General features: G+C 40.9%; 1 protein-coding gene and 1 long non-coding RNA gene across 14 annotated transcripts in view; one reads left to right on the top strand and one right to left on the bottom strand.

Annotated features, from left to right (window-relative positions):
• The window catches only part of Tenm4 (teneurin transmembrane protein 4), a 2,881,475-nt gene that overhangs the window by 2,044,361 nt on the left and 809,936 nt on the right, over nt 1-27,178 (top strand). The window lies entirely within an intron of this gene.
• On the bottom strand, nt 24,133-26,773 carry LOC141420827 (uncharacterized). The gene is made up of 3 exons (XR_012445494.1): nt 26,551-26,773; nt 25,453-25,525; nt 24,133-24,244 (listed from the first exon to the last, which is right to left on the bottom strand). It is a non-coding gene; the product is annotated as an uncharacterized lncRNA (long non-coding RNA).

Raw genomic sequence — 27,178 nt, forward strand, 5'->3', positions numbered from 1 at the left:
AAGAGACTGACCCCTGCGTGGGCAGGGTACGTGGACACTTGATGGTGACACCTCTAATCCTTATTTGTGATCCCCTTCTACAACACACCTGCTTTTTATTACCATCAGCTCCCATCCTCCTCGGTTCCTTTCCTGGTAGTAGGCATTTAAAATATGAAAGAATTCATAGAGCATTATCAATAGCCAAAAAGTGGAAACACCCAAAATATCCATTAACAGATAAATGGATAAACTGCCAAATACACAGACACACACACACACACACCCTAGACACACACACATACACACACACACCACACACACATACACCACTCACACACACAGAACTATACATGCTACAACACAGATGAAGCCTGAAATTAGTATGCTAAGTTAAAGAAACAAGACACAAAAATCACAAATTGTCTGATTCCACTTATACAAAATATCTAGAATAGGTAAATTCATAGAGATAGAAAATAATTAGAGGTTGCCAGTGGCTAAGAAGACGGATAAATGGGAAATTCTCACTAAATGGATGTAGAGTTTCTGTTTGGGGTTAAAATTGGAACTATCTCTTGCAAAGGTAGTTTGGCACATGAATAATTGTGTAACTTGGTGCGCATGTGAAGAGAGATGACAGGAGAACTCAACTGTCATCTTGTTATGTCCCCCACTCTAAAATTTTATTTTCAATTTTTTAATTTTTTATTGGTGTGCTGGGAAGGGGTACATTGTGGCTGGCAGTTATAAAAGTTCTTACAATATAACATAGTTGAACTCGCCCCCTCCGTCATTCTCCTTTATCTCTCCTCTCCCCATTCTTGAAACAGTTTCAACAGGTCTAATTTTTCCATTTGCATACATGGGTACATAGTATTTACACTATATTCACCCTCCCGTGCCTTTTCCCACCTCCTCCTCCCTCCCAATAGTACCAACACCCCCCAGAAGGACCTGTTCTGCCCTCCTGTTCTCCAATTTTATAAAAGACAAAAGTGACATTTTTGTTTGTTTGAGATAGCTACACAGGGAGCTTCCTTGTCTATATGTATTATAACCCAAATTGGTTCATCTCCTCTATTTTTCTTTAGTCCCCTCCCCACTCCAAAATTTTAGAAAAATAGTCATATAATCCTACAACATCATGACTGGAATTAAATACCACTGGACACTTAAAAGGGTTAAAATGGCACACTTTATGATATATATATGTACATATATATATATAGAGAGAGAGAAAACTACAATAAGTTTAAAACTTTTTTTAAAAGTTAAGCCAGTGTTTCAATTAAGATTTGATTGGCTACAAAGGAAAAAATTACTGTTCAATCAACTGAGCTTTCTGTGAGTTGGGCTGGATTCAGGACCTATGCTGGATTCTCCTCCTTGCCCTTCCAGATTCACTTGCTATCCTTCTTCTCTCTGCACTCTATTTTGGGAGCCTATAGTATCTGGGTCATACCATCAAGGCTTCAGTAACCCATGGCTTAGAATTGTATTTGGAAATACAGCAGCAGAGGTATGGAGGGGCAAAAGTGAATTCGGTATTTACTCTTCTCACTCCCCCTACAGGGTTACAGCAGGCTACCTATGTCTCTCAATCCAAGGTCACTGTGTTTTCTTTTTTGGTTTTTTTTTCTTTTTCTAAGTGTTCTCTCCATATGATCCTCCCTTTGTAGGGTCTGGTAACTACTCTTTTCCATAGTCCTTTGGACTTATTGCTGGTCTTGGGTCATTGCAGTATTTTTTTCACTGTAACTGGGCATTCTCCTCCTCTTTCCACAGTAAACGGTCCCTTTACTAAATCTTCCTAATATTATCTAATTCAAATTTTCCCATTGAACCATGACTCTAATGATATTTTATCTCATGGTAACCCCCATGTGTGCCTTGACTCTCCATCTCTTAGCTTCATCTTCTACTGGGTTACTTTAATCTTAAGTTTCATGGTGGCAGCAGTAGTAACAGCTCCTAAAATTCTCTTCCAGAATCTATAGGGAAAGCTGAAATATTCATTCCCAGAAGTACCATCAAAATTCCATTTCTTCTTACTAGTTCAGAGCATTCAATGTACCCATTCTATAAGACAGCACTGTGACCAGAAGAAGGCTATTGCTACTGGCTTGGCTTGGGCCACATGCTCCGTGCTGGATGAGCAGTGTGAGAGGGAGCAGTTTCCCTAGGGGGAAGTTAAGGGAACATTACCAAAAAGGATGATGGTAAATAGAAGCCACTTAGAAAAACCCACAGCTGCTCAATAGTCACTTTCTCACAGCTGACAGGGATTCAAACCTAGACTTCAAGCCTGATTTCAAGCCCTTGCTCTTCCCAGTAGAAAAGCAAACAAACACTCAACCAGAAAGTTGGGCCTAGGCTCAAGACAGAGAGGTTCACATAAGTGTTCCAGCAGAAATGATCATAAGAACCATGCCAGGACGGAGATGCAGCAGCCCAGGCTAAGTTAAAGAAGGAAGATGGAATGAAAGCACACTCCTCCAGGTCACACAAGCATGAACAGCAAGCTTTGTCATCTTCAAGTCCCAAGTCATGGCCAAGCCTGACTCAGGCATCTGCCACAGGAGAGGCATAAAGTAGGAGGTGCTGGATAGAAGGAGCAAATGTGACAAGAGCATGAGCAGGAAGTGGAGTTTGGCAGGTGAAGTGTGAGCACTGGAAGCTGGGGATTCAGGGCAAAACAGTGAAGTCACCAGTGATCCAAATGCCATGGAGGTACAGTGAAGACAAGCAGAGCTATGTGCCTAAAGCTAAGCTTTATTTGACAACAGCCAGAATACTTACAGCATTTGTTTCATTGGCACTATGGAGGAACAGTTAGAGGTCTTTCAGAAAATACTTATTAAGAACCTGGCTCTGGGCTAGGCACCAAGTGTACAATGACAACAAGAGAGTCCAACAGTGATGCATCATAGAGAGAGGGCACCCAGGTCAGCAGCAATTCCAATGTGGGGTATTTGGTGTTTGATGTAAGTACAAGGGAAGGCACCTGACCACCTGCAGCTGGTCATGGAAGACTCCCAGAGGAAGGAACCCCTGGCTGAGTACCGAAAGTGTCGCCAGCATTACATAGAGTACAAAGCGGTAGAACTCTAAGACCTAGATTTAAATCTCAGCCTTGACACCAAGGCACTTTGGGCCCTTATCAAGTTATATAGTACACAAATCCCATCAGGAACATGGAGCGCCCAGCAGGAGTCTCTTCTTAAGCACTACCACCCTGAATGTTGTTGAGTGTCTCTCCCTGAGGGTCACATAGCACCTTAGGGGCTGAATAGGACTCTCACACTAGTGTCATCACCTGTTCCCTCATGTGTGGCCATCCCCAGCTCCCACCAACTGCACCCTGGAGACCCTGGAATAAAGATCATGGCATATAAATGCCTCGAACATGCTTAGCAAGGGTGAGCCCAGAGTTCAAACCCCAGTACTGCCAAAATAAATAAATAAATAATTTTAAACAATTAAAAATAAATAAATGCCCAGAGCAGAACACAGACCTCAAGAAGTATTTTTTACAATGAGTGAATACATGAATGAAGGTATGAACAAATGAGCTACATGATCTCTACAAACCCTCTCATTCTTAAAATTCAACAAAACCCGTAAAAAGCACAGATGCTTTATATGAAGAGCCAGGAAGCAGGAAGATGTTCCTGACTTGATCCAGGGCAGACTTCTTACAGAAGATGGTTCTGTGGCTTTCAGAATATCACTCCACTGCCAGATACCATCTTTATTCAGTTTTTAATTACAGAGCTCTCTTGGTTTGCATGTAGCTAGAGCCAAAAGCCTGATGCCTTTAGGAAAACTTGTAGCCCAACAGAGGTCCTTCCATAGCATTCATGATTGTAAGGGAGAAAATGGCCCTTTAGGTCTCTTTAATTTTATTCCCTTCTTTTTTTAATTGTAAAGAATTACATAGTCATTATGAAAAATTGAGAAATTCAAGCAAACCTCACCCCATCTGAGAGCTCAACCAGTATTGACATTTTGGTGTATTTCTTTCCAAGGTATCTATTAAGATTTTTTCATGTTTACCTGATATTATTGATAATTTTTTTCTAAAATTTGTTCTGCTTGGTCTCGCTTAAGATTACACCATAAGCATACAACCATGCAATGAAAATGCCTTCATAAACATCATTTTGAATTGCTACAGAATGTTCTATCCTCTGTAGATGAGTCACAATTTACATAACCAATCCCAGATCAGACATTTAGGGTATTTTCAAAATTCATTATTATAATAAGCAGCCCTGTGATAAACATGCTTGTGTATAAAGCTGTATTTGCATTTCTGATCAGGTCCTTAGGACAGATTTGTGAAAGTAGAATTATTGGCTCAAAAATCATGAGCAGTTTTTCAGGCTTTTTCTAATCAAGATGGGTTATTTTCTAAGAGATGTGCCCCTGTACAGATCCAACAAAGTGTGAGGAAACAGTCTCTCTGCAATGGTCACTCCATTTTATTTACTCTCTCCTCTTAACTTTGCCCATTTGCTCTGTTACCCCTTTCCGTTCATCTAAAGTCTCTTCCAGGTCAAAATCAACTGGAGAAGGAATGGAAAGGAGGCGACATTGATTGCATTTAGATCTGTCTCCTCCTACCTGGCAGAACTATCTCAAGCCCTGGAAGTGTAATAACCTCCTAGTAGCAAGAGCCTGTTCCTAATGTTAGTCATTGCTCTGAGCTCAGTGCCAGGCTCCCATGAGGACAGAGACAGACAGACAGAGAGAGCCTGGGCAAGTAGTTCACAGCAGCTACATTTGGTCATGCAGGTAAGCATGGTCTACGCAGGGGTGACCTTTTGGACAGGGAAGTGTGACTTCCCATTAGCTAAGGAACAGGTGAGGAAGGGACCCACTGGATATATAGAAGTTATTCAATTGGCCTTCCAAGGGACTGAACCCACTATCTCTATGACACATGATTTAGTTCTTGTTGGGACACAAGCTCACATAGTCAAAACCAGAAGAGGCCAGCTTGTATTTACTCCAAAAAAACATCTTTGATCAAGGGCACTTAAGCCTGGAAATCACAGCCAAGAGCAGCAGAATTTAGAAGGAAGACAGAAGCTGCTGAAATGAGAACCAGGCAGAACAAATACCCAGTTACAGCTGAAGAAAGGACTCTGGAAGGAATGTGTCCAAGGACAGATAGCAGTTGACAGTACAGGCAAGGTGGAAACAGGTTCCCATTCAGTGCTCCTTCTGCTGTAGTATTCTGCCTGTGTTTGTTCTGAGGGAATGGTCAGTTGGATTTATATGGGAATGTATCTCTAACAAATGTCAGGTTGCATGTGCAATATGCATTCCCAAGGGATGTCACTTCCTTCCTTGGGTTAGCTCTTCCTCCCCTGCCCCCCCAAGTCCTCTTGTCCAGTGAGATGCAAGGATTTTTGCACATGTGGGGCTATGCTTCTGCAAGGCTATGTCCCTTGAACCTCACAGTCTGTTGGTCCTCTTCTCTCTTCATTGTGCCCATCTCCAAATCAGACCTGTGCTCTGAAAGAAGAGACAGCTCAGCTATACCAGGCAAGATCACCAGCTTGTTGTGTTCCTTGTAAACAAGCTTACAGCAGACTGTAACTTGCTTCGTTACAACAAAGCCTGGCAAGCCCACAGAGGACTGCAGTGCTCTCAGGGACACTGATGGGGGTCCAAGCCCAGCCTCTGCCACTTTGTAGCTTCTCTTTGTTTCCAGCCTCAGTTTCTCAATCCCTAAATTGGACAGGACACTACTTCTGTGTGTTTTCCAGGTGTCATTGTTGGGATGTGACTGAGATAATATGTGTATGAAAGCTCTTTCTCAACTCCAAAATATGCCCCACCATAATCCAGGCAGATATTTGAGTAAGAAGGTGCAGCGCATTGGGGGAGGAATGTGTCACTCAAGGTAAAATAGCAGCTGTCAGCCACCCTATCCTCCTTTCCCTGATGCAGAGATCTGAGGTCTTTCAGCCATCTTGTGGCAGCAGACCCCTTAGAGCAGTGGTTTCCCACTTTTTTTAAGCATAGAATCCTTATTTACAAGGAAATATTTCATGGGACCCTCCATACAACATTGAAAATTACCTTTGAGCTAAAAGGTGGGAGATGGAACAAAGTCATTATCTTTATTTTTAACCCCTTAGGTTTGAACTTACAAAAAAAATGAAATATTAGTCCATTTGTTCAAAGACACTGACACTCCCAAAGACTTAGGTCTGGCTGACCTACATCTGTCCTCCAGCCCTGGGGGATCTGGAAGTGGCCTGACTTAACTCTGGAAAGCTATCCAGATGGTTCTAAGCCCTCACTTAAGAAAAAAGAAGGCTCTTCCTGGCTAGCTTAGGAGATTGTCTTTTTATATTTTTAACTAGTTGATGCCTTAGCATTCATTCATTTAGATGTCTAATCATTCTTAAAGAACGCTTTAAAAGTAGGTAAGGTTCTTGGCGAGCTCCAGAGGGAGAGGAAGGAGGGTCGCAGTCCAATGCCAGCCTGGAGAAAAGCAAGACCCTATCTGAAAAACAAACTGAAGGCAAAAAGGACTGGAGGCGTAGCTTGAGTGGTAGATGTTTGTCTAGCAAGCTTGAGGCCCTGAGCTCAATCCCCAATGCTGCAAAAAAAAAAAAAATCCCCCAAAGAGCAACTAATATTTTTATCTATAATAAAATTAAGTAGATGTACAGGAATGCATTTAGCGTTTAAATTTATTTAAATTTGGGTGCAGATAAGATGTAGGAGAAAGAGAAACAGAAAGTCCTGGGTATCTGTCAGAAATGGCGATGTCATCTGGGAGTATGTGGCAATGGACACCCTCTGCCTGCCAAAACCCTAAGCCAAATCCTTCTCCTGTCAGAAAGTGCTTTTCTTGCCCTGCTCCCTGTAACCTTGTGCAATTTATTTTTGAAACACTGCCTAATTCTGTGTCACTCCAGACCACAATTTATGCCCCAGATAGCTAAAATAATATTGAAAAAATCAAGAAAACCCTCATGTTATTTTTCTAATTCCATTTATAAAGACTATTAATCATAATTAATATTTGTATAGTGCATTCCAGTTTACAGAACATTTTTATCTATACCGTTGTATCAAAGATAAAAGAAAATTCATCAAGTGTAACTGACTTATTGAACAGTCTGAACTCAGCAGGGCACAAATACAAACAGGTTTTGTTTTTCTCTAATCACCACCTTCAACCATGTTATCAAATCTCCCCTTTTGACCCCTTAATGACAACTAAGGCAGAGTCCATACTTTTCCAGTTGCTTTGGGATCTAAAAAATGCCCAGCTTAGTTTATGATTTCAATCTTGTATCCTGAGTGGTAGAGGGGGTGAATTCAAATAATACATTTGATACATTGTAAGAACCTTTATAAATGCCACAGTGTACCCCAGCCCAGCAATGATAAAGGAAAAAAAAAAAAAAACGACCTCTCTTGACAAGGGCCACCAAACTTGAACAAAGAAAGGAGGGAATACAAGGAAGGGACTGGAAGGCAGGAGGAAACAGATTTCTTCAACCTATCTGGTTCTGTTGTAAACTTCTCAGGCTAAGTGCAATATCCCTCAGGAGGCAGGTGTCCAGTAGCTGGTGGGTTCCTGTGTTAGCTCTTCATGGGGCCCGGCAGGGCAGCCCTCTAATAAGGGAAGGAAAAAGGAAGCTCACCTCTTGACTGACCCCTTCCAAATCTACACTGCTGCCCAATTCCATCCAAGTGTTCTGCCCCATGACCCTTCAGCCAGAGTCCTCACTCCCAGCAACCAGTCTTCTTGGATAAGGCATACCAACCAGGTGGCTCTGGATTGGCTGCTTTCTATAGTGGGCCCTTAATTCCCAGAAAGTCACCCCTATTGGCCATTCCACCCACTAAGAGTGCAAGCTGGGCAAAGGCTCCCCCCTCTCAGCTCTGCCATCACTCTCCAATTATCTGTGTCCTGCTCACCTAGGCATACAATATACCAGTAATCACACTGCAGAAAGAGATTCCAACTGGGAAAAGAAAAAACAGTCTCCCCTTCTTGCTGACATCCCTAGTGTTTGTGGAGGACTCTTTCACCCAACCCTAACCCCTGCCCAAGGATTAGGGTAGTGAATTACAGTTGAAGGATTTCCCTCCATTTTTAAACAGCATGTAGAGTGAGTGGGGGACAGGGTCAAGGCTAGGATGAGTGGTCCCTGGGCATTTTCCTTACAGTGTGGTACTTCCTGCCTCTGTCTTCCTAGCTGTGGACTCTGGGAACTGATGGCCCCTCTTCATCCAATTGTCTAAGCCATTGGTATTTAGGATCTCCCCACACACCTTCCCTTCCCCTCTTCTCAGGTGGAATGATTCTAGTTTGCAGTAGTAACACCAGGGCCCTCATCTTTTGAGCAAAGCAAGGAAAGGCAGGCATGAGAGCAGAGGGAGTCCAGAGAGCTTGCTGAGGCTGGTTTTAAGAGAATTTGAGCACAGTTGGTGACAGAAGGAGAAAGTCTTTGGAGAATCTGTAATGTGTAGAAGTTGTTAGCCAATACAGTGATGGAGCAAGCCATGTTTTATTACATTGTTGTAGGTTATGAATACACTCTCTGCCTAGAGTATTTGAGAAAGTATGTGGTAAAGTTAAATTGATTGTCAATGACTTTGAATACCATTTGGAAAAATGACACTGAAATGCAGTTAAGCTTCAGGCAAGGAACATTATCTTTCAAAATTCCTAACTCTGGAATGTTGGTGTATTAGTCCTATTTCTAAAATGTGGAAACTGAGTCAGAAAGACTTTAAGAGAATTTTCCAGCTAGGCATGGTGACACACACCATAATCCCAGCTACTTGGGAAGCAGAAATAGGAGGATCATTATTCAAATCCAATTCAGGCACAAAAGTGAACGAGTCCTATCTCAAAGAACAAGCCAGGTGATGCACACCTATAACCCAGCTATGCAGGAAGCTTAAGTAGGAGGTAAGAAAACAGAGGCCAGCCTGGGCAAAAAGCACAAGAACCTATCTGAAAAATAACTAAAGCAAAGAGGACTAGAGGTATGACTCAAGTGGTAGAGTACTTGCTTAGCATACACAAGGCTCTGAGTTCAAACCCTAGTACCACTAAAAAGGTGTGTGGAGGGAGAATTTCCCAAAATCATAAATTAATAAGAAGTAGACCACAGATTCAAACTCTAGTGTTGGTCTAACCTTAAGTACCAACATCTTACTACTATAGAATGCTATTGCTACGTTTGTTTGAAGAGAACACCGATTGGAATTGTTTCCCAAAATTTAGGCTGATGTTAGGGATCCCTCAAAATCCATTTCTAGAAGCTGAAGATGAGGGTACCCTGAAAGTCACCTTGAGGAAGCAAGCAGTTAGTAGCCCTTCTAAAGATGCTGGCTCTTCCTACCCAACAGCCATTCATAATCAGAGCTCAAAGAGGCCAGTCAGAGTTAGAGGGCAAAGCCGCTACCTCTGTTTCTTCCAGAGAGACAAATAAATAAATAAAAGTGGAATCTCAGGCTTCATCTCTGAGACGCCCAGATATAGGTGCCCAGAGAGTAGGGCATTCTCTGGACTTGCATTTCACAATATTCCACAATGGAAGAAAGTGTAGATGGCATATTACAACAGCTTTCCAAGAAAATAAAGCAATCAAGAGCTCAACAAGGTGTCTGAGCTGTAAGGAACCATTAAAAGCTGAGGTCTCAGAACAGGAAGCAGAAGTAAGAGGTGACAGGCGGCTATGTGGATGTTCCTTGGGCTGCAAGGTTCACATCCATGTCACTGGAGGGGTTTTACCTCCAGAATGCTCCTGTGTCCTGGCCTCAAAAATGGAACCCTCAGACTAGAGAACATTCTAGTGAACATTTGAGTCCTGCCTCTGTGTTAAGAAACATCCATATTTAGACAGCTTCAGTCACTGCTTCTTTTTTGATTTTATTCTAATTCAGACAACGAAAGTACACAGCTATCCAAACTATATGTAATTAAAACATAAAAGTTTGTTCATGTATGCACCCCATCAAATCACTATGCTTCCTGGAGTTTTTATTTGGTTTTGTGTTTTATTGAATATACTGCAGGCCAGGCACTTTACGCTATCTCATTTGATTCCTACAATAGCCTTGAGTGACAGGAATTTGATCCCCAATTTATAAATGGAAGAACTGGGAGCCACAGCACATCATGATCTTTCTCAGGCATCATCTTATAATACCACGACGCTGATGCTTTGATGGAGGTATGAGGTGTGGTTACAGCAACGTCATGTGTGACAGCACTTCACAAGCTGTACAGCTGGGGTGACAGAGACCATGAGGAAAGGCCAGAGCATTTTTTGTCCTGCCTTGGCTTTATAAAATGAGATGGGGAATCAGGGCATTGCCATGGCTTATTAGAGCATAATCCAAGCCAAAAACTGAAGAAAAATACCCAATATCTCAAGAAAAAACATCTTCACAACCCTTTATCTTATTGCTCCCTGCCATCAGGAATGGGAGAAAAATAGCAGTAAGGCAACAGCCCTTTAACTGGGCAGGGAACTGGGAACTGTGTAGCTTTCTCCTGTGTTTCCACATCCATAATTCATTGAGTCTTCATGTCACCACATGCACGCACACACACACACACACACACATGCACATACACACATTAAAACATCAGGACTGGATTATCAGCACCATTTTGCATGTGTGTCTTGGAGACATGAGATGACTTACCCAAGATCGCATACTGAATGGTCAAACTAGAAGTGGCTGTTGCAACTGTCCTGCTTTTTCTGTTATGATATATCTGATTACATTTTTTTCCAGCTGAAAACCTCCCATTATCTCAGAAAAATGTGTACATACTCCATGACTGCCTATGACATATTGCCACTTGTCTAGATCTCACCTACCTAATCCAAGTTCTAGAATTTGCTAACAGTGCATGGATCCCCACACATTGTGCTATTTCACCTCAACCTGCCATTCATCTCAAGCTCTTCTACCTAGGATGACCCCCCCTCAAGAATATCAATGTCCCCAGGCATCTAGGAAACACCTGAATCTTTTTTTTAAGTAGGACCAGGGTTTAAACTCAGGGCTTTGTGCTTGCAAAGCAAGTGCTCTACCACTTGAGCCATACCTCCAGTCTATTTTGTTCTGGTCATTTCAGAAATGGGGTCTTGTAAACTATTTGCCCAGACTGACCTCAAACCATGATTCTCCAGATCTCAGCCTCCCAAGTAACTAGAATTACAGGTGTAAGCCACAGGCACCCAGTACCTCTGCACTTTTAAGACTCAACTCACTCATGCTCTCTTCTGTACCGCCTTTTCCCTTCCCTTCTGTTGGACTTGCTATTAGAAGTCGTTTTGTAGTTTGAGATTTGTCCCATATTTGAGCTGAAATGGGTCTGCCTGTAGCTTTCACTAATCAGTCTCTTGGGGAACATAATAGGTCTATTCCCTTTCCCAAGCATGGGAGTTAAAGACGCCCATGTTGTCATCCTCCCCTAAGTTTCTCCTTTCCATGTTAGACATTTCATGTCGTTTAATTTGTTCAAGCCTCTCATCATCCTTGCCAGTCTTCAGGGCACATGCTAAACTATTACAGCATTTGTGCAGAAGCAAGAAAACTATTCCAGGTGTGACCTGACTAGGTTGTAATATTGGAAACAACATAGAGCTAGCTGAACAGTATATAGCATTCTTCTAGTTGCTTCATCAACATTATTTCATTTTAGTCCACATTAAATAATGTAAGAATATTATCTCTTATTTACTATGAGGAAATTGAAGCTCTGAAAGATTAAACAACTTGTCCAAGGACACACAGCAGGTAGGTAAAAGAATAGGAATCCAAAACTTGACCTGAACAACACCAAATCCATGCTCTTTCTACTACCTTATCAGAAATGCTCATCTTTCTTTACATATTGGGCTTTTATTATCAGCTGCCAAAGGGAGTAAAATATAAAAGCAACATCTTCCTTTTTTCAGCTGTGCCAACAGTTTTCTAGAATCTGGATGATTTTCTACTTTGTGAAGGTCAGAACTATGATCTCAGTTCCCCTCTTCAAGAAAATTAAAATAATTGGTGTTTCCCATCTCGTCTGCTCTTTTGCAGCTCTGTTATTGTGCCAGTTGCTGAACAAACATGCCACCTAAAATAGTCACATCTTCACCATTCTCCATCTGCTTTATTAGTTTCTTTAAATAAAATATTGCTGCGATGAATAATACCATCCAATTGTAAATGTGCACATCACAGCTCGCTGCTTCAAGTGGCTTTTCAGAGTACCCTGATGGGAACCACAGACTGAATGACTCTCAGAAGTGCTATGAAGTCACTAGGATAGGGCCCACAGTCCATCTCTCAGCCATGCCGAACACCAATACTAATGTCCCTCACTGTCTAGTACAGCCAACGATGTCCAAGGACTCAACTAATAGGGTATGAAGGCAACACCTCCAGTCACTTTCCACTACACCACATCAACCTAATTAAATAGGAATATGTTAGCTAAGTAATAATTGATTAAAAATATGTATGAATGGTTGGAAGGATAGACAAGAGGATGATGGGATGGACAGTTTAGTGGTTGGGTAAATGAATGGGTAGGTATATAGAAAGATAGGATAAGTAATAGTTGAAAGAAGAAAGAGAGAAAGGGAGAAGAGAAGGGAGACAAAGGGACTGGAGGTGTGACTTTAATGGTAGAGCTCCCGCTTAGCAAGTGTGAGGCCCTGAGTTCAAACCTCAGTACCATCAAAAAAAAAAAAAAGAAACAAAAGGAAGGAAGGGAAAAATAAAAGAATAGAGATTCAGACCAAAGTTATGACACCCATAAAAACTTATGACTTCGATTATAGAATTTTAAAGAGCCATTTGATAACCTTCAGTACCTACTATGCCCCCAGGTAATATATGAGCATCTTACAAAATTGTTTACTCATCACAAGTATAGCTATTACTTATGTATAAATGTAAGTGCAAAATTTCATAAGATAGGCCATAATAATACATTACCTCCTTCATGTCGAGTTTGTCATCTGGGGTCACACAGACCAAGTATGCCCCCTTTTCACAAGACAACACACCATTATTTGAATTATAGTCAAGGAAAATTTATCAAGGTCTCATACTAATAAAGGAATTATATTTGATATCAGAGAGTTAGGGGTAAAAAAGAACTATTCTCATCCCTCAGAGAACTTATGGTGAGAAGTGAGAGAGAAACAGTAAGCAAATTTGTAGATTATATCATGATCTGTTGAATGGCAACACATCAAGAATAGTTAGAGTTTCAAGGAAAGATGTGAAAGTTGACCTTGTTAGGGGCCATTACAATTTTCCAGGCCCCCTACCAACCTAGTCACCCTCCTCTGGGTACCTCCAGTTTATCTGCAACTTGCTTATAATGTGATTCCTGGGAGAATCTGACTAGTGAGGGGAGAGGATAGTCCCATTCCACCCCCATCCTGATGGGTGAATAAAATGATTAACACGAGAAGACCAAAGGGATTCCAAATCCTCCTAGATCACAGACCTCTACAACCAGCTTTCTCTACTCTGCTTTACTGGGAAACTTTGAAAGCAAATAAGTGTAGATACTCATTGTCTTTTCATTTTGTCCATTTCTATTTCAGATAAAATTAGTTTCATTTCTAACCCAAACATGACTTAGTGAAATGTGCTATATTCAAATCAACACGAAGTGAATTCACTCTACCCTGCAATGATGTATTGTTAGCAATGACACATTTTTCAAAAGTGGAAAGATTGACCATGCATCCCCAATTAGCTGCTGATAGCTGAAGTCTACATCTGCACTTCTCCACATCACAATGAAATAAAATTAAATTAAGGGCACAACTGTCTCAATGTATCAGATGCCATACTTCTCTCATGCTGAATTTATGGATCGCATACTTATAAAATGGTATGGTGAGTCATCCCTAGAAATGTGAGCTTTGCACAGTGTACTGGTAGTATTCCCCCATATGTCTGTTCTCCTTGTGAATCTTTCAAGGCCAGATCAATTCTTCCTCCTCTTTTAAGTTGCCCTAGATCAGTGGTTCTCAATGTGTAGTTCCCAGACCAGCAGCATCTGCATCTCCTGGGAACAGTAGAATGCAAATTCTTGAGCCCAACTGAATCAGAAATGGTAGAATAAGGACCCAGTTATCTGTATTTTAACAAATCTTCCAGGGGATGCTGGTATTTGCTAATGTTTGAGAACCACTTCCTTAGAGTGCTGAGCCCCTGGGTTCTAAGCATTGCACGAACACTTATAACTTGCAACCTGGGCGTGATGGCACCCACCTGAGGTCCTAGCACTGAGTAGGCTGAGGCTGTAGGATTGCAAATTCAAGACTGGCCTGAGTTGCATATTGTCTCAAAAAATAAAGAAAAAGAACCTGTTCTGAGGCAAATCCTGAATGAGGCACTGGATGAAGAGTCATAGAAATGAATAAAATACAAGCATGTCTTTAAAGAACTGTCAAGTAAGAATTACAACTATGTCTAACGAAGGAAAGAGGCAGAATAGTGTAGTGTGGTGCAGTTTGACCAGATCTGGGCAATGGAATCACCTTTGGAGTTTTAAAAAAATTATGCATCCAGGGAATCAAATTCAGAAAGTCTGTGGTAGAGTCCAGGAATCTCACCCTGCTTAGCACACTGTGTTGTGGCAAAGTGCACAAATCTGGAATGAAACCATTCTGGGGGAAACCTACCTCTGCCATTTGTCATTGTACAAGTCAGACATTCTGCTCAGCAAGAGGAAATAGTATAGTGATGACAAGCGTGCACTCCAAAGCCCGAATGCCTTGGCTGGAATATCAGTTCCACCACACACTAGTTATATGACCTTGAGCTAGTTACTGGAGTTCTCTATGTTTCTGTCATCATATGTGGAAGATGGAGCTGTTTCAGAAAGTTGTTCTTAGGATTGCCAGCTATACATAGAAGGGACTTAGAATAGTAATGTAAATGGTGACGACAATGATGATGATGACCACAAATGGACATTAAAATATAGGACCTATGTTACAAGATTGTTGGGACAATATTAAATTATAAAATGCAAAAATAAGGAATACTTTACATGGAACACTTTTATTCCATTTCCGTCTTATAGTTTACTTTGCTTTATTTTTCCTCCTGTGAGACTGTATCTCCCTCTGAAAATTTACAGTGAGGAGAAATGACCGGTCAAGGAAGGGAATCCATGAATCTCCCATCCAAATAGCACAAAAATGACATCTTACTATCTTCCTTTAATACAGTTCAGCTTCACTATGGCTTTTGTCTTCTGACTGAGCTATGTGTACTTTATCTCCTGAGCCATGGCAATTCAACTGCAAGCCCTTCCTTCTGAAGAACAGTGCACCATGCTTCTCAAAATCCTGGTGCATGTGAATCACCTCAAGACTTTGTTTAAAAGCAAATTCTGATTAGGTGGATCAGGCTGGAGCCTAAGAATCTGCATTTAAAATGAGCTCCCATAAGCTGTTGTTTCCCACCTCACACATCACCTAGCAAAGCTGTACAAGAGTCTCTACTGGATCTTTCTACATGAGGTCCCTTAATGCTCTCAAAACTTCCACAAGTTCTGCTTATTCAGTTATTCCAGCTTATTCAGTTATTCCAGCTTTCATAACAAGCTCCTAAAAACAGAGTAAATCCCCAGAAGGCCTGGCCTGGGAGGCAGGAGGCCCATTTTCAAGTTCTCCCTCTCCTCATAAGCCATGTTACCTTAGGAAAATTATTTCATGTCTGAAAGTTTTGCGTGTTCCCCAACTATGTCCCCTTCATATCTTTCACAGGGTGTTGTGAAAGTCAAGAGAGACACTGTAATGTGAAAGCACTTTAAAGAATGAAAGGCACAGTATAAAAGAAAAAGACTATTTCTGAGCTTACTGCTAGCTAAGAATATATGTACTCTTATGCCTAATTAGTCTTTTGAACCAAAGAGCAGGGCATAAACTCCCTTTCCTTTTTTCTCATACTGCATCCACTTTTGGGTTTAGACCTCTCTCTGTATTGATTAGTGTTCAATGGTAGAAAGAACAATTTAATCTAACTGGAAATCAAAAAGTAATATTTTCCACAGGAGTCAGCAAACTACAGCTCACAGGCTATCTACATACAGCCCACTGACTGTTTTTATAAATAAAGTTTTATTGGAACACAGTCACAGCAATTCATTTATACATTATCTAAAGTTGATTTAAATCCAGAATGGCTGAGTTGAAGAATTACCTCAGAGGAAGTTACAGGTGTTTAAGCCTAGGAGATCCAAGAAATATGACCCCCCAAAATCTTAAAATGTTGACTATTTGGTCCTTTAAGTTTGCCAATCTTGGATTACAGGACAATTGAGAGAGTTGGAAAACTGACACTAGGCACAGATTCCAGGAGTAAGTACCCAAAATACACAACAGCAGTATTGAACTTCCCAGAAAACTGCTGGTTCTGCTATGATCAGGAAGACATGGAATCAGGAAGCTTTTCTACAGAGTGGGAAGCCACCATTGCACACGAGGCTCTAGAATACTGCTCCACCTTCACTATGTCCACCAAATGGTTGTCCCACTAGGGACCTCTGCTATAACCACACATGAAATCAAAAGTCTCCACAATTGTCCTTGCCAACAAAAGAAACAAGACGCCCTGCTGTGTACAGTTCCACCCGTACCCATACCGTTGCACAGGTAAGTCTTACTGGGAAAACAAAAGCACATCTGAGACTCAGTCATTAGCACTCTGGGAAATGTAGCTTTTAGCTCTCCAACCTACCTTATAATAAGACAAGAAAAGGGAGATTGAAATGAATGTTGTACAAACCATACCAACTACAGTCTTTGTCTTAGTTCAGGGTGCTATAACAAATTACCGTAGACTGGGAACTTAAAAAATAAACACTATTTCTCCCAATTCTGGAGTTTGTGAAGCCCAAGGCAAGGTGCCAGCAGATCCATTGTCTAACAAGGACTTAATGGTTTGCTGAGAGTCATCTTCATGTTGTGTCCTCACACTGCAGGAAGCACAAAGAGGAGGAAAATCTCCTGTCTCTTTTTATAAAGGCACTAACCAAATCTTGAGGGCTCCGCACTCATGAGCTAATTTCCTCCAAACATCATCACACTTGGGGTTAGGACTCCATCATATGAACCTTTGGGGGCCATGGGGATCAAGCATTAGTCCATAACAGTTCTTAGTAAGGAATGGGTTCTCCATGGGCTTCATACCCTCTCTTGCTGGTTTTCTAGGCTTTCCAAATGACAGCCTAGCATAATGACTCCAAGATTGTTTAGAACTCTCTTCCAACAGCACCTAATGGGGATCTAGAAAATTCAGGCCATATAAACTCAACTAATTATTGAGATCTGAACTCTCTCTACAGAAGGAGCTACCTAGAACGCACCAATGGATCACACAAGCACAAACATGTCTGTGCAATTATAAATAATTCAGGGTCAGCACATCCACAGTAAGGTACCCATGAGTCCTCAAAACAGGAAGCTGTGCTATTTCATGAATGACTTGGGAAAGCTGTTTGCCTTTCCTTAGCCTGGGCCCCCTCATCTTGGAAAGAAAGCATCTGAAATTCCCTCTCTAAAACTCCATGATTCTCAGACACATTGGTTCCTAAGAAATGACAATGGGACTAAAGAGTACATTGAATTGAAATAGCTATTGCAAATAAATAAATAAATAAGTTTGTTAGCACAAGGCAGAGGAAAAGGGGGCCTGGAGTTTCAGTGCATGTGAGAGCCAGGCTTTGTGTAGATTAGTGAAAGGACCTGTGTCCTATAGATTACATTTATACAATTCCTACATACGGACAGCATTTTCTGAGGCAGTGTTGACCAATCCCCTCACCTGGGAGTTTAGCCACCCCTTCCTAATGCCCCAGACCCCCTCTGTCTTCCTTCAATTTCATTCTGACAACTGAAAAGATGACAGTGACAAGATGGGTACAGGCCAGGAAGATAAAAACAATGTGAAAGGCAGAGATTGGGAGCTTATCAGCCAAACAGGACATGGGATATAAAAAGTAATCAACCTAAAGGTCTTATCAAAATCTCTCCCAGGGAAAGGTTTTAAAATTCTGTCATTGCTCAAGGAAAAATTATAGTATTATTATAAAGGAATTTCATTTGCTATGCTTTCTATACACAGAAAAGCACATAGGCACGCTTCAGGCTTTAGGTACTTTGTCTTCATAATTATGTTTGAAAATTTTAGGCAACACATTCTTTGAAATTAAGACATAAATGATATAAGGACATAAGCTCACTACCATCATGATAATTATAATACCCTTGACAGTGTTCTTAAAGATATTAGATAGGTTATATGTGTTGTTTCATGTAGTTCCCTCAATACTTCTATTGTGCTAGGCATTTCTTTACCATTCCATCTTTCAAATTAGGAGACAGCAAGTCAAAGCATTTTCCCAGAGTCCCACTAGGAAAAGGTCAGACTCAAGATTCAAAACTAGACCAGCCCACCTCCAAAGCCCATACGACACCTTAAAACCCTTCAGTTTTGATTCCCTTCTAGCTTTGTAATAAAACCCAAGGAAACCGCTTGAGTCATCACAGGGGATTCCCATATAAGAGAAACTTCCTGCTGGCCTCCAGTTCTGCCAGAGGAAGAGGAAGAAACCATGGTGAACTCAGAACTAAGAAGCAGGAAGGGGGTCAGATGGCGTAGACACCTGTGGAGTCTCCTGACTATTTCCCACCTTCACTCCTCTGCCTTTTCCATCTTCAGAATCCTTCTACACAATGACATGAATTGAAATATGATATTCAACTGTTTGTCCCTGTGGGGACATCAGTCTTCTTTAATTATTCAAAGCATTGTTAATAACAGTGCGTTCAAAGTGATGCTGTTTAAGGAAAACAAGTTAGAAAATGTTCTTAACTACCTATTGACAAACTTACCTTACTAGGAAAAAGAAATATCTAGAGCAGCAACCTGGAGTCAAAAGATATCATTCTTGCATAAGAATGAAGAAACTGAGGACCAGTGAATAGGCAAAGCCAGGTCAGCTTCACCAAGTCAATGGCCAAAGCAGGACAGATGTAAGTCTTAAAGGCTCATCCCCCAGGACTCCTTCCTTCCTACCATGGTTCATGCATTGAAGGCTTTACTCAAAAAACTCTGAGACTAAGCAAAGGGAGAGGAAGGTGACACTTGGGCATTTTTGATGACAAGAGGAAATACTTTTAGTATTAAAGGACAAAGAGAAAATTTCAAAATTATATAAAAACCTAGGACTAAATTATATTTTTAAATTAACAAAACAACTGTGTCCTTAGTGGTCATTTCAGAGTGATAGGATCATAGATGAATACTTGTGTTTATTAATACCTCTATGATTTCCAGATATTCTGCCACCACTCCCTATTTGCAATTTTCCTTCTATGCTTTCAGTTACTTGTGGTCAACCTTGCTCCAAAAATTTTAAGTGGAAAATTCAAAAAAACAGCAACTTATAAGCTTTTAATTGCACATCATTCTGAGTAGAGTGATGACATCTTACACCATCCCACTCCATTCTGCTCAGGACATGAATCATGCCTTTGTCCTACCCATTAGTCATTTAATGGTCATCTCAGTTATCAAATCAACTGTCATGGTATGGAGTACTTGCATTCAAGTAATCCTTATTTTACTTCACAATGGCCCCAAAGTATGAGAATAGTAATTATGGTGATTCAGATGTGCCAAAGAGAAACCATAAAAGGCTTCCTTTAAATGCAAAGGAAAATGCTCTTGACTTAAAAAAGAAAAAAAATTGTATGCTAAGGTTGTTAGGATATACAGTACAAGATATTTTGAGATAGAGACCAAATACAAGTAACTTTTATTGCAGTATGTTGTTGGAGTTGATCTGGTTTTATTATTAGTTACTGTTGTTAATCTCTTCCCATGCTTAACGAATAAGTTAAACTTGTTAACTAAACTTATAAAGTAAATTGAATAGGTATGTACATATAGGATCAAACATAGAATATAGGGTTCAGTGCTCTCTGTGGTTGCAGACATCTACTGGAGGTCTTGGAATATATCTTCAATGATAAGTGAGACTACTGTATATATTGATTTCTAGCCAGCAAAAATACAATGTCTCCCTTTCAAAAATAGAAATGAAAGCTATCAGAAAGGATAGCCTCTTATGATAGCTGAGCCTCCCATAGGCAACCCTACAAGTGGCCAAGAGAGGCAACCCTAGCCTTGACACAAGAGGAAAAATTCTGAATTCTGTTCTGACCAGTCACTATGTGAAGCTTAGACAAATCACTGCCTTTTCTAGGCCACTTTGCCCTGATCTGCAAAATAAAAGGCTTTGGGCTCCAAGGAACCTCCTCACTGGCATCCTGTGGAAAAGAAATGATGGTTAAAAGGTCTGGATGGGGCCCTGAAAATGTGAGTCAACATCAGCCTCAGAATCCACCCTTGGAGATCACAGAGGCATCTCAAATTTATCCCTTAGTTGTTGGGACACAGGTGTGTAGCTAGGAAGTGAAATCATGGAATACATTATCCTGGGATGAGGGTGACAAGGCCTTTGTTTCAGGTCAGTGGATTGCAGAGTAACTAACCTCTAAAAGGAGCTGGAAGCTCACTCTGAAAGGGCAGCATTCACAGACCTCCTGTCCAGCAGAGCCAAAAACACCCTGGAGACTTCATTCCCACTCACCTTACACTTGGAGAGACAACAGCCCCAAGTCTTGGGAAACCATGACTTCATCTCAGAGGATATAAAGGAGTTATCAAATAAAATGCTTCAATTCATACACAGCTCAGGCATTGAACTTCTCCCAACAAAGTTTTAACAATCCTTACCCAGCCATTCCAAGAAAGACTACCCACCCCTCTTCCGCACCCCTTAAGATCCTGAGCTCTCTCCCTCTTATAAACTAGCTATCCTGTGCAGAACTGTTCTGCTGCTGTGTCTCTCACTCCACAGTGTGCTTGCCTGCAGGCTCAGTCAAGCTTCATAGACCCAGTTCAGTGCCTGACACCATAGATGAGGGGTAGAAAAACTATGACTCACAGAGCCTATTGGGCCACTGCCTGGTTTGCATCACAACAACAGAGCTGAGTATTTGCAACAGTGATCTTTTGGCCCACAAAGGCTAAAATATTTCTCTGACACTTTTAGAAAAATTTTGCCCATCTCTGATATATTCCTTTGCTAGGGCTGCCATAACAAAGTACTATAGACTGAGTGATTCACACAACAGAAATTTATTTTCTTAAAGCTTTGGAGGCAAGAAGTTTAAAGTCAAGATATCAACAGGGTTGGTTTCTTCTGAAGCTTCTCTCCTTGGCTTATGGACGGCCACCTTTTCCTTATGCAATCACAAGGTCTTCCTTCTGTACATACCTAAGTCTTAACCTCCTCTTCTTATAAAGACACCTGACAAAATTGGATTAGAGCCATAATTAACTCAACTTAATTACTGCTTTAAAGACTCTGTCTCAAAATATAGTCACTGGGTTAAGGTACTGGGTTAAGACTTCAGCATATGAATTGGGGAGTAGGGGAGAGGTACAGCTCATCCCTTAACACCTGGTATAGATCCTCAGTAAATGTTACATGAGCTGAGTCTTTTCAGTCAACATAGTATTGAACGTACAGTTTGTGCCCAATATGTTTCAATCCTTTGCCTCAGCAGTCATTCGAACAGTTCTCTCTCATATGTGGACAGTAGATCAAGGGCAAACACAACAAGGGGATTGGACTTTGATCACATGATAAAGCAAGAGCACACTAGGGCGGTATGAGGACAGGTAAGACACCCAAAAAACTAGATAGCATTTGTTGCCCTCAATGCAGAGAAACTAATGCAGATACTTTAAAGCAACAGAGGTCAATAGGAGAAGGGAACCAGGAACTAGAAAAAAGGTTAGTTCGAGAAGAATTAATTTAGAAGGTAACACACATGCACAGGAAAGCAATGCAAGTCAACTCCCTGTATAGCTATTCTTATCTCAACTAGCAAAAAACCCTTGGTCCTTCTTATTATTGCTTATACTCTGTCTTCAACAAAATTAGAGATAAGGGCAAAATAGTTTCTGCCGATAGCAAGGGGGTGGGGGGAGAGGGAAGGGGCAGAGGGATAAGGGAGGAGATGGGGGGAACGGGGGAGAAATGACCCAAACATTGTATGCACAAATAAATAAAAGAACAAATAAAAAAAATAAACAGTGCACGTAAGCTCATGAGGGCCATATCCACAAGAATGGAAACTAAAGGTATGTTTATTTCACCATCTTTCCAACTTTCATTCACTAGTTTCTGGAAAAGTCTTTCATACCCACAGCTGTCTTATTTTATATTTTGGGGAATTTCTGTGTTGTACATCTTCCAATCAAAAAAATCTTTTCTTGCATTTTTAGTATTAACAGCATCGTGGAAACGGAAAAGAAAAGGCACAAAGCCATGATAGAAATGTTATCTCAAGGTAGCTGTGCCCAGACATGAGTGTAAAGAGTGTGGTGTGATTTTTACACATCTTCATTGTGGAATGCCACACCTTCTTCACCCCCACAGGAAAGTAAATTGTCACGCCTTCCCCTGGTGTGTTCATAGTGGGGTCCCAAAACACACATTTCCTTCCACCAGAAGTGAGGCAAATGGTGAGGGCAAGATGCCCCCAGGAACCCTAGCAAAAGGAATTCATGAGGAGATCACCCAACCAGCTATCAGCATCATCTTGGAGGTGGCTGTTTGGCTTAAGAATGCCTTGATTTGCTGCCCAAGAGGCAGCAGGACCCAGAGTGTGTTTGACTCAGATTAAAATCCTTGCTTCTCTTCTTACCAATAAGTAATTGGCCACACTGTTTAATCAAATCATGCCACCATGCTGTACTCCTGTGAAGATCGAGGACATTGTATGTAACACATTGGGGACAGTGGCAGCTCCTAGGAGACCCTTGGTAAATAGTAACTCCTTTCCTATGGCCATCTCTAGACTCACCTCTTGCCCACAAGCTCCTCCACTTTCTGAGCCACACTTAAATTGACTATTCCCCAGACACATCCTGGATTTTTCTTCCTCCATGCCTTCCCATCTACAGGTCTTTTAGATTGAAATGGTCCTAACATCATAACAAACCTTACCTGTTGTATTTCAAAGTCCAGCTTAATGTCATCTCTGTGAAATTGTCCTTGACTCTCCTTGTTCCCTGAGTAGAATCAACCCCTCTATACTGGGTACTTCTACGGTCTGTGGGTCTCCAAGGCTCAGAACATTATGGAGCAAATGATTCTGGAGTGAAGGATTCCACAGTATCTTGGGCATGCCTTTGGGAGATAAAGCAGTATGTTGGCATATCAGAGATATCAGTCTGTTCTGCTATAAATTAATTCTACTAAGGGAGGACATAAGGGCTTTTCTATCTCTAGGACCTGGCAGTGGCTCATTAAATGGTGAGTTGTCTTTCCATTTCTAACCTTTAATTGGATGATAGAATCAAAGGGAAGTGTTAGAGAAAGAGAGGGTGTGCTGATAAGGCATGTAGCATATTTTTCTTGAAAGGTGTCTTTTGAAAGTAATAATAGCATGTGCTGTTGATGGATTGACTACCTGTAACCAGCACAGTGTTGGGAACGTTTGTAAATGGGCTACTCTTTCATCTTTCCAGTGACCCACATGGGCTTATTATCGTGATCTACTCAGGGAAGCAACATAGCTCAGTGTAAGAAATGGATCTTTAGAGTCAGACAACTTAGTTTCTTCTGTTCAAATAGCTGAGTAGCTTTAGGTAACTCAGTCCATCAGCCCATGCCTCATTTTCTTTATCTGTAAAGTGGGAACAAAAATGGCACCCAAGCTGGGCACCAGTGACTCACCCCTATAATCCTAGCTGCTCAGGAGGCAGAGATCAGAAGGATTGTGGTTCAAAGCCAGCCCAGGCAAATAGTTCACAAGGCCTTATCTCAAAAATACCTAACACAAAAAAAAGGTTGGGTGGAGTGGCCCTGAGTTCAAGCCCTGGTACCATGAAGCAAATGGCCCCCAATTAACGGGACTACTGTGAAAAATAAATGAGATGAGATACAGTGCAAAACCAATGAGACATACAGATAAGAGGCTCCAGGCACAGTAACAGCTCAATAAAGATGGCTTCTCTTGTAGTTACAGTTCTTACCATTTTCTAGGTGGCTGAGCTAGATGTGGTGGGTCCAGTGTGCCTGACTCCAGTAGATTCATATGAGCTCACTCAAGTCTGCTTTCATAAGTAGGCTTGTTCATCCCTAGTTCTTAGGGAAGACAATAAAGGAGATGAGGAATGACCCAACCCTCCCAAAAGAACACAAGAGACACAATTCCTCACGCACACGATTGGATTACATGGATTTCTTTCCAATTATTAGTAAAGGAAAAAATCCCTGAAATACCACATTATTTCTTCCAAAGCTTTCCTGTCTAGAGAAGTAAGAAATCAAGAGGAGATTTAGTTTAGTTTTCTACTTTAGATCATGAGACAAGGAGGTAGTGGTGATTTGTAAGGTGATCATGGAACATATCTTACCCTGGAGGTCCCAGTTTACTTTGGTTGTCCCAGTGTAACTACTAATAGCACTCTCTTTCATTTCCAAAAATGCCCCAGTTAGGGCAATAAGTTACATGTCCTACTATTTATAATGGAAAAAGCATGTGTCTTGGAGCCCTGGAGATCTAGATTCAAATCCTAACTCTACTATTTACTTGCTGTACATCTAGAGTAATTCAACCTTTTTGATCTTCACATTCTCCTGCAAAATAAGTTCCATGCTGCATGCCTTCTAGGGGCTTGTGAAGCCTCAGAAAATGGGAGAACTATGGAAAGCACCTGGCACATAATAGGTGCTCCATAAAGCCAAATTCTCCTTCACTTACTCCTTTCTGTATTCACCAATCCTGAACAAATCAGAAGAATGTGGGTCCCTATTTTGTAGCATATTTTGGTTATATACTGATTTAATTCAATTCAATATGTGTAAATCAAGGAGATTCCATATGCCAAAGATGATACAGGTACTTTCACAAACATTTCTGATACAAAGTAGTTTATAATAAGCTCTGCAGAGGAGGTACAAGAGTCCATGGGGTACCATGCAAGGAGCAGTCACCTCTGGTTGGTTGGACTGCCCCAAGAAAGCAGCATTTGGAGGAGATTTTCAAGTGATGGGTGTGGTCATGATAGGAAGAGTTCAAGGAAGGACATTCCAGGCAAAGGAAATAAGCTGAGGACAGGACAGTATGGAGTGGAGTCAAAGAATGGCAGTCCAATTCAACTAAAATATTTGTCAAACTGAGAAAAGGCCTTGTTAACTGACATAGCCATGGGGACCCACTGAAGACCTGTGAGGAGAAAATCTGAACTCGCCACTGCTGATCTGTATGAAGAGTCCTCTGGCTGCTATTAAGCAGAATCAACTCCAGGCAGTGCAGAGGCAGGAGGTGGGAAGCCCAGTTAAGAACCTACCTGAGTCTGAGTACTTTTTAGTCAACTTCATAATCAAAACATCAATTCAACTGGCCCCTGTTGCCTCTTAACCCTGCAGATCCAAGAAATTAAGACTCTATTAATAGGATTATATATGCCAATTTCTCCCATTTCTAACCATCCATCTTAAGAGGAAATTAGATTGATTTTGACCAATTTTTATTCATAAAGCCAAGTTGATTGCTAGCCAACTGGTCAGGAAAATCTTTGAAGAGCTCACATATCTCTTAACTCCATGATCAAGTATTTCACATGAAAGCTGGCATTGCCTCCTGTTTCTTCGATGAAGAAAACATCTCTTTTTTTCTCTATCTTTTCTTTATCCATCTAGTCCCTATAATGTCTTCATCTCTAAACTACCCAAAAATACTCACCTGTGATTCTCTCAGGCCACCTCCCTATATGTTGTTCCCCTTTATAGGGAGCCTTAGCCTAAATTCCCCCCAAAGCAGAACATAAGACCATGGTGTATATGCAGGTAATTTACTTGGGACTAGTTCTCAGGGCTACCAGAAACTTCCCAGAAGCATTAGAAATTGCAACTCAGAATTACCTGCCTGAGGAAAGAAAGGAAGTAACATTTATCTTTCTGGTTCTCCCCCATTGTTAATGGCCCCACAGTTGTTAATTCCTCTAAACTTACTGGTTGCATACATTCTAACAGAGCAGGTTTTGTAAAATATTCCATACTGTGCTGCCTGAGGGGTCCCAGGGAAGCAACGAAACATGCATGGAACCTATAGTGAGATTCTGAACAATCATAGTACACAAGGCCTTAGGGCCTACATAAAACCAGTGACTAGGGAATGACTGGGTCAAGAAGTGGGGCCAAGAGGACATTGAGGCAAGGCATAAGAGGCATCCAGTATGTAAGGTTAGTCCAGAAAGAAGTTACTGTGCCCTAGGTAACTGCAGAGTTGCAGAGAAAATGCCTCCTGCATAGCCTCTTGGATTGCCAGAAATCCAAAAAAGTGAAACTGTGGTTACATACATAGAAAAATGAAGATTATAGACCTTAATTGATGACATAATAAGCAAAGTAATGATTTCATAGGCAAAGTGTCATATCTTTCTCACCTCAGTAAGCATAATGATTATCACTGAATCTTTCCTGTGTATATTCAGTATCTAGACACCATATCTTCTTCCTCATTTTCCATATCAAATCACTTATTAATGTCAGCAGCTAGTTCTGTCTTTCTGCTGTCTCTCATGCATCTTAATTTCCATTGTCTATGATCCCTCAAACCCAGGCCCTCGTTCACTGCCAATGAAATTTTCAGGAGATTCATTCATTAATTCTTTTCTTCTCTAGCTCAATTTTCTTAATCTGTAAAATCAGATAAGAAACAGTAACTATCACTTTATGGATGTTTTATGAAGCTAAAATAAGATCTATAAAATAATATGTGTAAAACCCAAAGTTGGTACCTGGTATATTTAAGCTTTTAAGATTGGATTTAGCTTCAAGTAACTGAAAAATGGAAAATTACAGTGGCTTAAACAAGATACAAGTAGCCATTTCCTGTTTTATTTTTGAGCATGTGTATAACCTTATGTTCAATTATGAAGTTATTGATTACTGGTATAATACTAACCTTTTCCAAAACAACTAAAAAGCTGAGCAAACTATACAAAACAACTATTTTCAGATATCAGTCAAAAGATTGTGTGTGACTATGATCCTTGAGCTAAGGGAAATAAA

This window comes from Castor canadensis, chromosome 1, assembly GCF_047511655.1.
Source record: "Castor canadensis chromosome 1, mCasCan1.hap1v2, whole genome shotgun sequence".
Classification (NCBI taxonomy): domain Eukaryota; kingdom Metazoa; phylum Chordata; class Mammalia; order Rodentia; family Castoridae; genus Castor; species Castor canadensis.